The sequence below is a fragment of the Schistocerca piceifrons genome, chromosome 7 (genome assembly GCF_021461385.2).
Source record: "Schistocerca piceifrons isolate TAMUIC-IGC-003096 chromosome 7, iqSchPice1.1, whole genome shotgun sequence".
NCBI lineage: Eukaryota > Metazoa > Arthropoda > Insecta > Orthoptera > Acrididae > Schistocerca > Schistocerca piceifrons.
The window spans coordinates 209,647,835-209,663,700 of NC_060144.1; the positions used below are offsets into that span (position 1 = coordinate 209,647,835).

At 43.7% G+C, this 15,866-nt stretch overlaps 1 protein-coding gene and 1 pseudogene across 1 annotated transcript in view; one reads left to right on the forward strand and one right to left on the reverse strand.

Moving 5' to 3' along the window:
• The window catches only part of LOC124804667 (leucine--tRNA ligase, cytoplasmic), a 167,947-nt gene that overhangs the window by 135,530 nt on the left and 16,551 nt on the right, over positions 1 to 15,866 (reverse strand). The gene's annotated exons all lie outside the window — the stretch shown is intronic.
• On the forward strand, positions 12,639 to 12,755 carry LOC124709471 (annotated as a pseudogene).

Below are 15,866 nucleotides of genomic sequence, written 5' to 3' on the forward strand. Positions count from 1 at the left end.
AGATTGGATTTTGGCCTCAGTTAGACCATAGAGCATAGACCATAGAGCCAGGTGTAAATTACACCACGGGAAGAATTCAAAGTTCTATGGACCTCGACATGAACAGGGTACCCATGGAGATGTGAGGCAGCAAGCAGTTGATGTGCTTGAGAATCAGAAATAGTCTCCAAAGCAAAGTGCCATCCCGTAAACGAGAGCAGGATTTCACAGGGCTGGCACCTGCATCGACACCATTCTGAATAACAAACAGATTTATTGTGGCGAAGGACTGACCGTCTTCAGTACGTGAGGCCACGAGGAACCGTGGTGCAGCGGGAAGGGTCTTTGAATCATTAGCCTCATTATGTTTACGCTTTGTAGATGTAAATTGGGAAAATGATTGACTCATTGTGAGAAAATTCCCCATGATTGCCAGCATCTCTGATGGTGCACTCCTTCCAACAGGGGGCCCCCTTCACAAGGGGACGCACCCGCCTTAGGTGATTGTTCACACCTCTGGTCACACCTTCTGATCACCTGATATAGGGACCAATCGGCAATTTGGGAAGGCTGCAGCTCAGACAATCACCCCTCCCTGGGCCTGGCCTGTACCAGGTGGCATGTGCGAACCCTACCTGTCGACCTGGGGCTGGGAATTAGTCACCTGTTATGCGTCAGACACGTGGGCCAGCCTTTAGGAGTGCACAGGGAGGAAGAAGAAAAAGAGGAACTTCAAATGCCGAAGCAGAGAAGTGAGAAGAGAAGGGAAACAAAGAAAGGAAAAGGGAGCAAAAAACAAAGGTGAGACTGTTCTTACGTCAGCGACAGACAGTGCAGAACATTCCCAATAACATCCCATACATGTTCCCCAAGTAAGGGGAAAAAGAACAGCAAGAGGATAGACCTGCAGCACAGAAGGGAAAAAATGCTGCAAATGCTGGAGCCTGGTGGTAGCCAAGCACGAACTCACCAAAGACTGCATGAAGTAAATACATCACATACCTAGTCGAAGTGATTAAAAGATTGTACACATTCAGGTCTGTGCAATGTAATCAAATTATTTCAATGCAAAAGACAGATTTGGCGTTCAAAAACATTTGTTTCTGATCTTGGAGTTTGTCCGAGAAAAATTTGGGTACTCTAATCATATTTAGGTACATTGAAAGTATCTTCCAGTGAGCACTTCATTTCCCTCGTGAATTGTTTATGAATGAATTATTGTGCTAGCATTAACAAAGAGCACAGAGGAACTGGATACACTGGATTGTAAAGCATGTAGCTCACAAGCTACATTCAAAAGATTCAGCACTGCACCAGGAGCCCAGTGCATGTTATTTAGCAGGCAAGAAGCGGTTCCCTAGGAAGGATCTGGGTGCAGGTAGTCGGCTTAGGTGATAATGGCTCAACACTTGACATGACCTATGATAAAAATATCTGTATCAGCAAAAGGTTTAAATAGTGCCCTCACGTTAAAAAATGCACAAATATCGATAAATATTGATCTCTGAGTTATTCTACATGCAGTGCAAATATAAGTTCCACACAAAAGGCAGGACAGTAAAAGCAGAACTAATTAGTCGTCCAATAGGAAGCTTCGATAAAGTTTCAAAGTCTTGCCCATCAATTGCAAATAAAATCAGAAACAATGCAACAGAAACTAAGATTAATAACATGAAATTAACTATGAAAAATGATAACATTTTGATCCTCTTCTAGTTAACAATATTTTAATGATTACAACAGAAGTTGACAAATGCCTAAGCAGCTAAAAGCTATAATTGCGAGTCTTTTTGTTGTGCCTATTCTGACTCGGTATTCCACTATATGGTGAGTAGCAACTTTCCTTTTCATAATATTTTTAATGATGACTTTACAGACTTTGTTGGTAGCAATGTCTGCATGAAACTGGATGCACAACATATATATTAGTTCACCATAGAGCGGGTCAGCAGTAAATTGACATTCTGTCAATTATTGGTAGCCTAAAAATACAGGGTGATTCAAAAAGAATAACACAACTTTAAAAATGTTGTATTTAATGAAAGAAAATAATATAACCTTCTGTTATACATCATTACAAAGAGTATTTAAAAAGGTTTTTTTTCACTCAAAAACAAGTTCAGAGATGTTCAATATGGCCCCCTCCAGACACTCGAGCAATATCAACCAGATACTCCAACTCGTTCCACACTCTCTGTAGCATATCAGGCGTAACAGTTTGGATAGCTGCTGTTATTTCTCGTTTCAAATCATCAATGGTGGCTGGGAGAGGTGGCTGAAACACCATATCCTTAACATACCCCCATAAGAAAAAATCGCAGGGGGTAAGATCAGGGCTTCTTGGAGGCCAGTGATGAAGTGCTCTGTCACGGGCTGCCTGGCGGCCGATCCATCGCCTCGGGTAGTTGACGTTCCTTTTTCGTAGGACTCTCCATACAGTTGATTGTGGAATTTGCAGCTCTCTGCTAGCTCTGCGAGTCGATTTTCCTGGGCTGCGAACAAATGCTTGCTGTATGTGTGCTACATTTTCATCATTCGTTCTCGGCCGTCCAGAACTTTTCCCTTTGCACAAACACCCATTCTCTGTAAACTGTTTATACCAAAGTTTAATACACCACCTATCAGGAGGTTTAACACTATACTTCGTTCGAAATGCACGCTGAACAACTGTCGTTGATTCACTTCTGCCGTACTCAATAACACAAAAAGCTTTCTGTTGAGCGGTCGCCATCTTAGCATCAACTGACGCTGACGCTTAGTCAACAGCGCCTCAAGCGAACAAATGTACAACTAAATGAAACTTTATAGCTCCCTTAATTCGCCGACAGATAGTGCTTAGCTCTGCCTTTTGTCGTTGCAGAGTTTTAAATTCCTGAAGTTGTGGTATTCTTCTTGAATCACCCTGTACATAAATTAAAAAATAAAAAATCAGCAGTATCAGATGAAATTTCTTCATTTCTATTGAAGAAATTTAAGCGTGTGCTACTGAACCCATTTGATTATATAATACTCTGTGTTCTTGATGACTATCTATTCCCTGATAAGTTGATACTGGCTGCTAGGACAAAAATGGAAAATATATGATGTTCAGAACTACAGACCTCAATATTCCGCAAACTGACTGAGAAAATAACGTTAAATAGCGTCTTGGAACACTACAACTAAGCTGACAAAGTAAATTATTTCCAGAATCTACATTACTAAACCACTATCGTTCAAGCCAGCACAAGTTGTAGCTTAGGGGCAACGAAACTTCAGTTTTCAAATTCCGTGTAATTATTGCCTGAATTAACAATTTTAAATGCTCTCATGATCTACTCATTAAAAGGTAGAATTGGACGTAAATTTTGTTTGCGATTGCATGTGCAATGTGTGAGTGCGAGTGAGTGTTTGTGTTGTCTATGTGGCTCAGCATCTCTGTTATAACTGTGTAATTGTCTTTAAGCAGTGTAACTGAAGGTGTGCAAATACATGAACTTCACTCATCCAGCATTCGAGAATGAGTGCAGTTCTATTCACGCAGTCAAAGTTCAGCATCAGGCATGGAGTTTTAATTTATTAGCTCTCTACTATGAATTCTATTTACAACACATTTTGCATACAGTATCTACATATATCACTGAATGTGCCTGCTAAATTAAATAATTGGATGACCCTTAGTTCAGTCTACTTACAGTGTAGAATGTTTTGCTTACAGTAAGATCTGCTTACAGCAACTTTTGCTTTCAGTGGAAAGCAAATTAACCAGTTTATATTCATCCTGTGTTTCATAATGAGAGCACTTGGTGATTTCCAGCAAGCTTTAAGCATAATTTCAAACCTTCCCTAACCTTTTTCTCACTTACACGCTTACAGGCAAATATTTCACAAATTAACTCATTTGCAGAGTGATTGAAGCTGCGGCCTGAGTGGCTGCATCATTGTAATACACCGGGCGAAGACAGTAGGCGAGTAGACTGTGCAGATGTTATTGCAACTCTGTTAACTGTTAAGATGGAAAGGAGATTTACTATAGCTGAACTATGCGATATGCATTTAATTTATGGTGAGGCAAAAGATGTTGTGAGGGCAGCTGTACGAATTTATCGAGAACGCTTCCCACAACGACGAATTCCTGCACGAAAGACACTTGCTGCTGTGCACCAAAGGTTTGTGTCATTGTAATTCTCTATTTGTATGCGATTATTATGCATTTACATCTTAATTAAGTACAGTAGTTATCTGCACCTTTGCAAATTTTTGTCCGTATGCAAAACGTATCTTCTGTTCCGATATGCTTTCCGTTTTTGTTACATCATGACAGAATACAACTGACGAGTACGTATTTAATTTCCTTATATTGAGAGATACTGGCTCTTTACTGCCCCGTGCAGAAGGCAGAGGCCCACAACACGCTGACCGTATATTGGAAGCTGAGGAAAGAATTCTGGACCACGTCCAGGAGGATCCTTCTCAGAGTACTAGAAGCATCGCCTGCCATGTGGGTATATCGCACACTGTCGTTCATCGCACTTTGCACGAGAAGCGTCTGCGGCCTTACCACATTCAACACGTACAAGCATTGGAAGAACAACATTTCCCTCCACGACGTGAATTCTCAGAGTGGTTTTTGTTAAACAGTGCGCAGCATGATTTTGTCAACAAAATACTCGTCACAGATGAAGCGTGTTTCACTCGCGACGGAATAACTAATTTCCATAACATGCACACGTGGAGTGTCCACAATCCTCCCCACGTAGTGGCAACACATTTTAAGTGACGATTTTCTGTAAATGTGTGGGCGGGTATGCTCAATAATTACATAATTGGGCCCTATGTTTTACCTGCATGTTTGACTGGTAACTATTACCGAATGTTTCTAGAGGAAACATTGTTACCAACGTTATTAGAAGACATTCCGTTAGGCATACGTCATAACATGTGGTTCCTCCACGATGGTGCTCCACCTCACATTGGTCACAGAGTACGCAGATTTTTGGATAGTCGATTTCCAGGACGATGGATCGGGCATTCAGGTCCACGTCGATGGCCAGCACGCAGCCCTGATTCAAATCCACTGGATTTTCACTTGGGACCATATGAAGGAACTTGTTTATGTTAAGCCAGTAAATAATGTGGACGAATTGATGCAGAAGATTTTAGATGCTGCCAATACCATAAAGGCCAATGTGCATGTGTGTGAACAAGTGCGACGAAACTGGGTTCGCCATAATGAAGCATGTGTAGAAGCGAATGGTGGTCATTTCGAACATTTGTTGTAGTATTGGTGTAAGAGGAAACGAAGTAATGGGTTTTCTTTTCGTTACAATGTTGTACAGGACAATAAAGTGAATTTAGTATTCGTTATGGCATTGCCGTAAAAAGGTGAAACAGTTGATTGTAATTAATTCACAACTATCTAGTTGGTGATTGATTGAATTTGTACTAATGTAAATACATTGTGTTTGATATTAGCTTGTCATTACTACTATGACCTTCGTTATCGACTTGTTGAGAAACAGACTGCTTGTATTCAATTCACGTAAAGCGAATTACACATTCTTGACAACCCAAAAACTGTTTACATTTCTTTTTTTGGTACCACCTGATTATCAGACCACGTCGTCGCACACGTCTAATGATTTCAATCCTCTGGTCGGCTCGTTGCCTTTCTCTGGCCGCCCTGTCATTGTAGGCAATAAGCTCGGTACGCCGTGTATTGTCGGTTGACTACATAAACAGAAATGCGTATACTATCTATCCTACGAACATTAGGTTTTAATAATACAAAAATAAAGTACATGATACAATAAAATGTGATTAGACTTTTTTGTCAAGCACACCGAGATGTACCATCTGTATAATTTTGGTGCCTTATACCATTTACACCCTGTATATTTTATTTACTTTAATTTACTTTAAATGCGAACATTTTTAGGTTAGGCTTTACCGTGACTGTTACTGACATTAAATGAAACAACAAGTTCCTCCAAATGTCGTAACACAACATACACACATATGTAATACTAACTAATGTAAATCCACCCGATGATGGAGGTTTAAACCTTCGAAACGCGTCGTGGAAAAAATAAAACGGTGACTGGTAACAGTAAACTTGTTGTTTCATTTAATACTTTAATTTAAGTGGTCCAGATAGACAAAATATTGCGAATGATGAAATTCTGTCAGAAACCTGTTCAGGATGTAAATTCTTGGGTTTGTACATACATTACCAACTTCTAGGGAAGCAGCAAGTTGACAATGTCTGCAAAATTAAAAAATGTAGCATCCAGTCTATATGTACTATCATTATACCTTAATTCTTTGTAGTCTTGTGGAATAGTACTTTTGGATGGGGTCTGCCAAAATAACACAAAAAGAGTCTTCAGGCTCGTAGTGAAAGTGAAATGAGGCAGAACTTTTAAATGATGTTATGGTGTTGAAGCTAGATACTTTTAAAAAGTGAGTTAAACAGTGGCTAATTCATAAATAATAGTATATCTTGGGTATAACATGAATGATGGTGTAAGCAACACTCTGCCCTAAAAATAAGTATAGCAGTAAATTGGATATGAACCAAACTACACTATGGAATGAATTATTGTCCTACTGCTTTAATTATTTAACTGTAGAGCATTGTAAAAAAATCTTCTCCGAGTCCACAAGTAATGCTGTAAATTGTACTTTGCTGACATTGTACTCACATGTAAAACTGAATGTTAAGAGCAGAAATATAAATTTCAAAAATCAGATAATATTCTGACGGCCCTTTTCTGCTGTTGGAAAATTGTGTCCATGTTTAAAGCTTCAGATCCTCAAAAAATAATTCCATGGCTAAGAAGTGAGAGTATGTAGGAATAGTTAATCAGAGACAAGTGTTCACCAGGAGTTTCCCAGGGAAGTGTGGCAGGGCCCCTCTTGTTCTCTACCTATGTAAACGATCTAACAGACAGAGTAAGCAGCAATTTGCAACTGCTTGGCGATACTGTAATGTACAAGATAGTGCCATCAATGAGTATGTGTAGTAGCATACAGGTTGATTTTGACATGCTTTATGTTTGGTTTGATGAATGGCAGCTAGCTCTAAATATAGAAAACTTGAAGCTAATACTGATGAGTAGGAGAAAACAAATCTGCAATGTTCAAATACAGTACTAGTGATGTGCTGCTTTATACAGCCACACTGACTAAATATCTAGGCATAATGTTCAAAAGTGATACGAAATGGAATGAGCACTTAAGGTCAGTTGTGTGGAAGGCAAATGGTTGATATCTGTTTATTGGGAGAATTCTTGGAAAGGGTAGCTCATCTACTAAGGAGACCACATATAGAACACTTGTGTGAATACGTCTTGGGTACTGTTTGAATGTTTGGTATCCCAGCTAGGCTGAGTTAAAGGAAGACTTCAAAGTAATTCGGAGGCATTCTACTAAATTTATTACCGGTAGTTTCAATAAACACACAAATATTACTGAAATTCTCTGAATTCAAATGGGAATCACTGCAAGGAAGACAATATTCTTTTTGTGAAGCACTATTGAGAACAGTTAGAGATCCAGTGTTTGCTATTCTGACTGCAGAACGACTATTGTTGCAATCAAGTATCTCAAGTCAAGAGTGTGAAGACAAGAGACCAGAAATTAGAGCTCTTATGGAGGCATAGAGACAAGACTTTTTACTTCTCTCCATTTGTGACTGGAAGACAAAAAGGAATGACTAGCAGTGATACACGAACTAATTGGCAGCTTGCAAATTATGTATGTAGATATAGTGTTACCAGATTCCAGCTTATATACACTCATGAGAGGACCTCAAGGACATTAAATAGTGATTCTGTTCTCTTTGCCAGTATCTTCATGTGTTCATTCCAGGTCAACGGACAATCAATATTTGATCCCAAAAACTTTGTGTTTGCAGCATAGTAAACTCATTTATTATTTATGTTTAAAGTGAAAACATAATTATATTATGAAAAGGATAGTGACTGCTCACCATACAGCAGAGATGATGGGTCAACAGATAGGCACAACAAAAAGCTGTCACAAAATAAGCTTTTGGCCAACAAGGCCTTTGTCAAAAAAAGACAATGGATACACACACAAATGCATCTCACACACATATGACCATAGTCTCTGGTAGATGAATCCAGACTATGAACAGCAGTGCATGATGGGAGAGGCAACCGGGTTGGAATGAGGAAGAGGCTAGGGCAGGGAGGCGGAGGGATAGCAGGGGTAGGGGTGGGGGATGATGAAGTGCTGCAAGTGGGCTCATGACACTGGGATAAGGTGGAGAGAGGGAAGGGCAGCTAAGCGCAGTCGGAAAGTTACATGGAGTGCATGTTAGAGGGGGGGGTGGGGGTGGGGGGAAGTAAAAAGATTGGGTGCGTTGGTGGAATCAAGGGCTGTGTAGTGCTGGAATGGGAACAGGGAAGGGGGCTAGATGGGTAAGGACAATGACTAACACGGGCTGAAGGCAGGAGGGTTATGGGAATGTAGGATATATTGCAGGGAGAGTTCACGCCTACACAATTCAGAAAAAATGGTATTGGTGGGAAGGATCCAAATGGCATAGGCTGTGAAGCAGTCACTGAAATGAAGACTGTCATGTTGTGTGACATGTTCGGAAACAGGATGGTCCAGCTGTTTCTTGGCCACAGTTTGTTAGTGACCATTTGTAGATCACATGACTTGTTTCACAGGTAGCCCTGCCTTTGAGGGACAGATAATGTTTGTGACCGGACTGGGGCAGGTGATGGTGGGAGGACATGTGGGACTAGTCTTGCATCTAGGTCTATTACAGTGATATGAGCTATGAGGCAAGGGATTGGGAGCAGGGGTTGTGTGGGGATGGAAAAGGATATTGCGTAGGTTCGGTGGGTGCCAGAATACCACTGTGGGAGAGGCGGGGAGGATAGTGGGTAGGACATTTCTCATTTCAGGGCACTGCGGGAGGTAGTCAACCACCTTTCTTTAGGAAGAAACTATTATTTCTAAAGGCTAGGAAGAGTCTAATTTTTATTTTTATCTGTCTCTATAAGCAGTACTACACACTTCATCTCCGGAAGTTAAGTACTACCAACTCCTCTGTTATTTCTTGTGTTTGCTTATTATCTCACTGAAAATTTACATCATCTGTAGTGTAGACTCTCCCTACATTTATTTCTAGTGATATTAATCTAATATACAAAGTGTGATGTCTAACTTGCACTTTAAATATCTTTTGGCTTTCCTAGACAATCTGTACTGTTTTCACATAGGTTAACTTGTCCTCAAAAGTAAAATAAAGGTTTTTTAGAAACAGATTAGCTTTTCCCACTGAAATAACCATAAGGTTCATAGGTCCATCAGGAAATTACAAAACAGTATTCACATCAAACTGGAAGTTTTAAGTTCTTTTGGAGGGTTTACTGAAACACTGACCAAAAGTTTACACTACTTTGAACAGAGATAAGACAATTAGAATGAAATGCAGTAAAAGCATTGATTGCATTGATCATGTATTTTGGGAGTTTTGCTGAAATGCCTTTACAGTATGTTTTTCTTTCAAATATGTATTCATGTGTCTAAACGCCTGTGCTATGTTTTCATATTTGCCAATTTTCAGAATGAGATTAACACTCTGCAGCAGAGTGTGCATTGATATGAAACTTCCTGGCAGATTAAAACTGTGTGCCAGACCGAGACTCGGACTCGGGACCTTTGCCTTTCGCGGGCAATTGCTCTACCAACTGAGCTATCCAAGCACGACTCACGACCCATCCTCACAGCTTTACTTCCGCCAGTACCTCGTCTCCTACCTTCCAAACTGTACAGAAGCTCTCCTGCGAACCATGCAAGACTAGCAACCCTGAAGAAAGGCTATTGCGGAGACATGGCTTAGCCACAGCCTGGGGGATGTTTCCAAAATGAGATTTTCACTCTGCAGTGGAGTGTGCGCTGATATGAAACTTCCTGGCAGATTAAAACTGTGTGCCAGACCGAGACTCAAACTCTGAACCTTTGCATTTCACGGGCAAGTTCTCTACCAACTGAGCTATCCAAGCACGAGTCACGTCCAATCCTTACAGCTTTACTTCCACCACTACCTCATCTCCTACCTTCCAAACTTTACAGAAGCTCTCCTGTGAACCATGCAAAACTAGCACTCCTGAAAGAAAGGACATTGCGGAGACATCCACTGCAGAGCGAAAATCTCATTCTGGAAACATACCTCAGGCTGTGGCTAAGCCATGTCTCCACAATATCCTTTCTTTCAGGAGTGCTGGTCTTGCATGGTTCGCAGGAGAGCTTCTGATAAGTTTGGAAGGTAAGAGACAAGGTACTGGCGGAAGTAAAGCTATGAGGATGGGACGTGAGTCGTGCTTGGATAGCTCAGTTGGTAGAGCACTTGCCTGCGAAAGGCAAAGGTCCCGAGTTAGAGTCTCGGTCCGGCACACAGTTTTAATCTGCCAGGAAGTTTCATTTGCCAATTTTATTTTTTTTAATAAATATGTGAATTATTTAGGAATAAACGAAGTAGTGTTGTCGATAGGGATGCAAACAAAAGGTATAGAGCTTTGTTAGCTTTTGGAATGAAATTCCTTTTTCAAGCTTGTAGGAGAGACATACAGTCGACTGCTAGCTCTTTCCTGGCCCACAGTGAGTGTACAGGGGTGAGGTCGGGGTGCATGGTAGGGCGGTATGACATGGGGAGCGGTGAGGTGGGGTGGGGTGGGGTGGGGGACAGAGAGAAGCAGGAGGCAGGGAGGGGATTGGGGGGCTGGGGGAAGGGGGGTAAGCACCTGGTAGCTCGTGGGAGAGTGGAACTAGCAGACACAAATTGGGCAGGGGTAGTGTGACAGGGAATGATGCACGCACACACACACACACACACACACACACACACACACACACACACACACACACACACACACTGGGATTTTTATCATTAGGCCATTAGGGGGGATTCCATGTTCTAGGCAACATTTAAAGAACAGGATATGGGACAGGGTTTTGGCTAGGGACAGGAAAATTTTTCTGAACTAATGCCGACAAACAGAGCAGGGATCTATTGCACTGGGGTCTCCATGGCACAGGCATCCCTGAACACCCTCCACAAAATACTGTTACTATGCAATCCCCACTACCAATACCCCATCACCCAAATTGAAATCCTGACACCGCAACACCTAGAAGAACATTCCAAACACCTTCTTCACAAGTCATCTAGCCTGCTGAAATCCTGCTCCTGCCCTGGGGCACCACTTATCCAACACACTGGACTCGCATTCGGGAGGACGATGGTTCAATCCCGTGTCCGGCCATCCTGATTTAGGTTTTCCATGATTTCCCTAAATCGGTCCAGGCAAATGCCGGGATGGTTCCATTGAAAGGGCACGGCCGACTTCCTTCCTCATCCTTCCCTAATCCGATGAGACTGATGACCTCGCTGTCTGGTCTCCTCCCTCAAACAACCCAACCCCAACCACTTATCCAACCCCAATCCTACTCCCAATGTTCCTCCTCGCCAACCCCTCATAGCACCCAGACACTGCCTACCTGACCATTTCAACCTACCACATCCTCCAAAATCCCCTGCCAACTCTCCACAAAATTCAGAGTCAAAACAATCCCAGAAAAATGTTTTTAACCTCTCCACCAAAATCCTCAGTCTCACAGAAGTTTCAGTCCTATCCACAGGCCTCACATTCAGCCCCATTACCATGTTTAACCATGCTAGACTTGTGAAAGACCTACTCTCCTTCTCCCATTCCCTATAGTGGAAACACTTCTTTGCCACTGACCTCTCCAACCAAAGGCAATCCAATCCTAGCATCGAACCCTGCCTGTCCCAATTCCTACCAACCACTCAACATTGACCCTCCCACCCCTGGTCACCTTCTTGGAATTCCTAACTTTCAACCTGGCCTCACCATCCTTCCCCAGATCCCCCCCTAACAACCTTTCAGTAGAAGAAAGGACTGCCCTGCACAACCTAAAAACAGATCCTGACCTGATCATCCTTCCAGCAGACCAAAGTTCCACCACTGATGTGATGAACTGGAGTGACTGCCTAGCTGAAGGTCTTTGCCAGTTGTCAGACACCTCCACATACAAACTCTACCTAAGTGACCCCATCTCAGATGTCCAACATAACCTCCAGTCCCTGCTGAAATCCTTAAGCCCTTCCCAGAACCTCCCCCATGAATGTAGCTCAATACTCACCCCAACAACAGCCTGCACACCCATCTTCTAAATGCTCCCCAAAAGCCACAAACATAACAATCCTGGGTGCTCCATTGTGGGTGGTTCTTGGCCCTTGCTGACCAAGATCTGCAACCAACTGTCCCACACCTAGCCTCCTACACTAAAGATACCAACACTTCAGCCACTGGCTCTCCACTCTTACCTCCTGAGTCCCTACTCATTACACTAACATCCGTCATGCCCATGGCCTTGTCGCGATTGAACACTACATCTCCCAACAACCTGCAGATTCCAAACCCATTACTTCATTACTCGTACACCTAACTACACTAACGCATCACTATTTCGCCTTTGAAGGGAAGGCATGCAAACAAATTCTTAGCACAACCATGAGCAACTGCATGGTACCCTCCCATGCCAACATCTTCATGCGCCACAGTCAGAACTATAGAACATGTGGAAAAAAAAAAAGAAACACCATACAAAAATGGGGCAACGGCCTTGCCACAGTGGATACACCAGTTCCCGTGAGATCACCGAAGTTAAGCGCTGTCGGGCGTGGTCGGCACTTGGATGGGTGACCATCCAGCCGCCATGCGCTGTTGCCATTTTTCGGGGTGCACTCAGCCTCGTGATGCCAATTGAGACTGAATAGCAGCGGCTCCGGTCAAAGAAAACCATCTTAACGACCCCTTCTATCCGCATCCTCACTGAGGATGATTAGGCGGTCGGATGGTCCCGATCGGCCACTTGTGGCCTGAAGACGGAGTGGATACAAAAATGGAGATCAAAAACTAAAAATTAAATGGCCTTCGCCAAAAGTAGAACGCGGGCAACAGCCCACACGTCATTTGCTAAAATGGCTAATAAATCAGATGGCAAACCCAAGATGGAACATAAATTGGTAAAAAACGGGCAGTCCAGCAGGTAGTGGCGGACAGTTAAAATTTGGGCGCAATGCATACACAGTGAAAGTTCAGTGGCACTGAGCAAATGACGATAGGAGGGCTGACAGGAGGTCGTCCAAGGCGCCCGGAGAGGCTTAATAAGCCGAAGCTTATTCCCGTGAAAGGAGGACCACTGACACACCACCTCCTGACAGACGGCAATGCAGAGATCATGGGAGGGAATAGAGGTACTCGCGGGCTGAGGTACGAGGACTGCAACCTCGGCAGCAGCGTCAGCAGTCTCAGTTCCTGGCAGACAGACATGACCAGGGACACACAGAGACATGACATTGCCTTCACCAAGAGTGAACAAGTGACAGTTTTCCTGGACCTGCTGCACTAAGGGTTGGGCAGTGTACAGCACACACAGACTATGGAGGGCACTGAGTGAGTCTGAGCAGAGGACACAATTGCGAAGGCTGTGCCACCGGATGTACTCCATGGCCTGATACAAGGCAAAAAGCTCGGCTGTAAATACTGAGGAGTGAGCCGGAAGCTGATATCAAAAGACACAGGTGCCAATGACAAAGGCACACCCGACCCGACGGTCAGTCCGAGAGCCATCAGTGTATACAAAGGTACTAGCACTAAGTTCCATACAAAGGTCTTGAAACTGAAGGTGATAGACCAAGGCTGGAGTAGTGTCCTTAGGAAGCGAATGAAGGCCAAGGTTAATATGGGCTGCTTCACGAAGCCAAGGTCATGAAGGGTTCACATCCATGGGGAAAGTTGCAGGTAGTGTGAAGTTAAAACTCTGTAGTAAGTTGTGAAAGCAGGCTCCAGGAGGTAACAGATAAGAGGGACGAGCTCCATACTGACGATCTAAGGAATCATCACAGAAGGAGGCGTAGGAAGTGGGGTCACGTGTGGCAGACAAACGGCAAGCATAACTGCTGAGAAGAAAGTCATGGCGGTAGGACAGTGGTAGTTCAGCAGCTTCAGCATTCAGACTTTCAACCGGGCTGGTGTAAAAGGTGCCCGTTGCCAAACGGATGCCACGATGATGGATAGTGTTGAGACGGCGCAAAAGGGATGGGCGTGCAGATGCATAAACAAAGCACCCATAGTCGAGTTTCAAACAGACAAGGGACCGGTACAAATGGAGGAGGGTGGTTCAATTGGCATCCCAAGAAGTACCATTGAGGACACGCAAGACACAGAGGGACTGTATACATCGGGCTGCCAAGTTAGAGGTATGGGAGGACCAAGAGAGTTTCCTATTGAGCATTAGCCCCAGGAATTTCGTAGTGTCAATGAACGGAAGGGCAATAGGCCCAAGATGTAGAGATGGTTGGAGAAACCATTTGCGCTGCCACAAATTCATACAGACGGTTTTGTCAGTGGAAAAGTGAATACCAATGGCGATGCTCCAGGAGTGAAGATGATCAAGACAGTGTTGAAGATGCCGCTCAGTAAGACAGGTCCGTGGAGAACTGCAATAGATGGCAAAATCATTGACAAAGAGGGAGCTGGAGACGTCAGATGGGAGACAGGCCATTACAGGGTTAATGGCAACAGCAAAGAAATTACGCTTAGGGGAGAACCCTGGGGCATACCATATTCCTGACTAAAGGTGTCTGACAAGGCAGACCCCAAACGCACCTTAAAAACTCGGTCTTGAAAAAATGTCCAAACAAAAAGGGCAGGCTCCCACGGAAGCCCCACGTGTAAAGAGTATGGAGGATACCAGTTCTCCAGCAGGTGTCATAGGCCTTCTCCAAATCAAAAAACACGACCACAGTCTGGGATTTCTGCAGAAAGCCATTCACGACATGGGTGGACAAAGTAATGAGATGGTCAACCGCAGAACGCCCCACTCGAAATCCACATTGTGCATTCATGAGTAAATGGCGAGATTCGAGCCACCACACCATCCGGGCATGAATCATACATTCCATCACCTTGCAAATGCAGCTGGTAAGAGAGATGGGGCAGTAGCTAGAAGGAAGGTTTCTGACTTTACCGGGCTTAAGTATGGCTATGACTGTGGCTTCATGCCAACATCCAGGAAAAGTGCCCGCAGCCCAAATGCAGTTGTATGTGTTAGGCAGAAAGTGCTTGCCTGCAAGAGAGAGGTGCTGCAACATCCGAATATGGGTAGCATCTGGCCCTGGAGCGGAGGACTAGGATGAACTGAGACAATTATCTAGCTCCCTCGTAGAAAAGACGGCATTGTAGCATTCACGATTCAGAGAAGAGAAGAGTATCACCCGAGCCGCCTCTACTCATTTCCTATAGATAAAGGCAGGGTGATAGTAGGAAGAGCTTGAAACTGCCACAAAATGGCAGCCCAAGGTGTTGGACATAGCAACAGGATCCACGATGACATCTGGATCTTGGTTCCAGAGAGCCACTGGAGGTTGGCCTACATGACAGAGGAAGGATGGAACCGTTAAAAGAACTCGTGAAGTTCTTTTGCTATCCCGAAGAATACGACGACACTTTGCATGCACCTGTTTATAATGAATGCAGTTTTTCAGTGTAGGGTGGCAGTTAAAAACATGGAGGACACGTCTCCATGCGCGAGTTGCGTCGCAACACACCTCAGTCCACCAGGGGACTGGGACATGACGTGGTAAAGAGGAAGTGCGAGGAATGGAACGTTCTGCAGCAGTAAGGATAATGTTGGTGAGATAGTCCACTTGGCCAACACAACTGAGGAAATCCTGTTCTGCAAAGGTCGACAGGGAGGAGTAAAGCTGCCCGTCAGCCTTAGTAAGCTGCCATTTGGGCATGCATGTGGATGGGGTAGGATTCAACAGATGAAGAGCA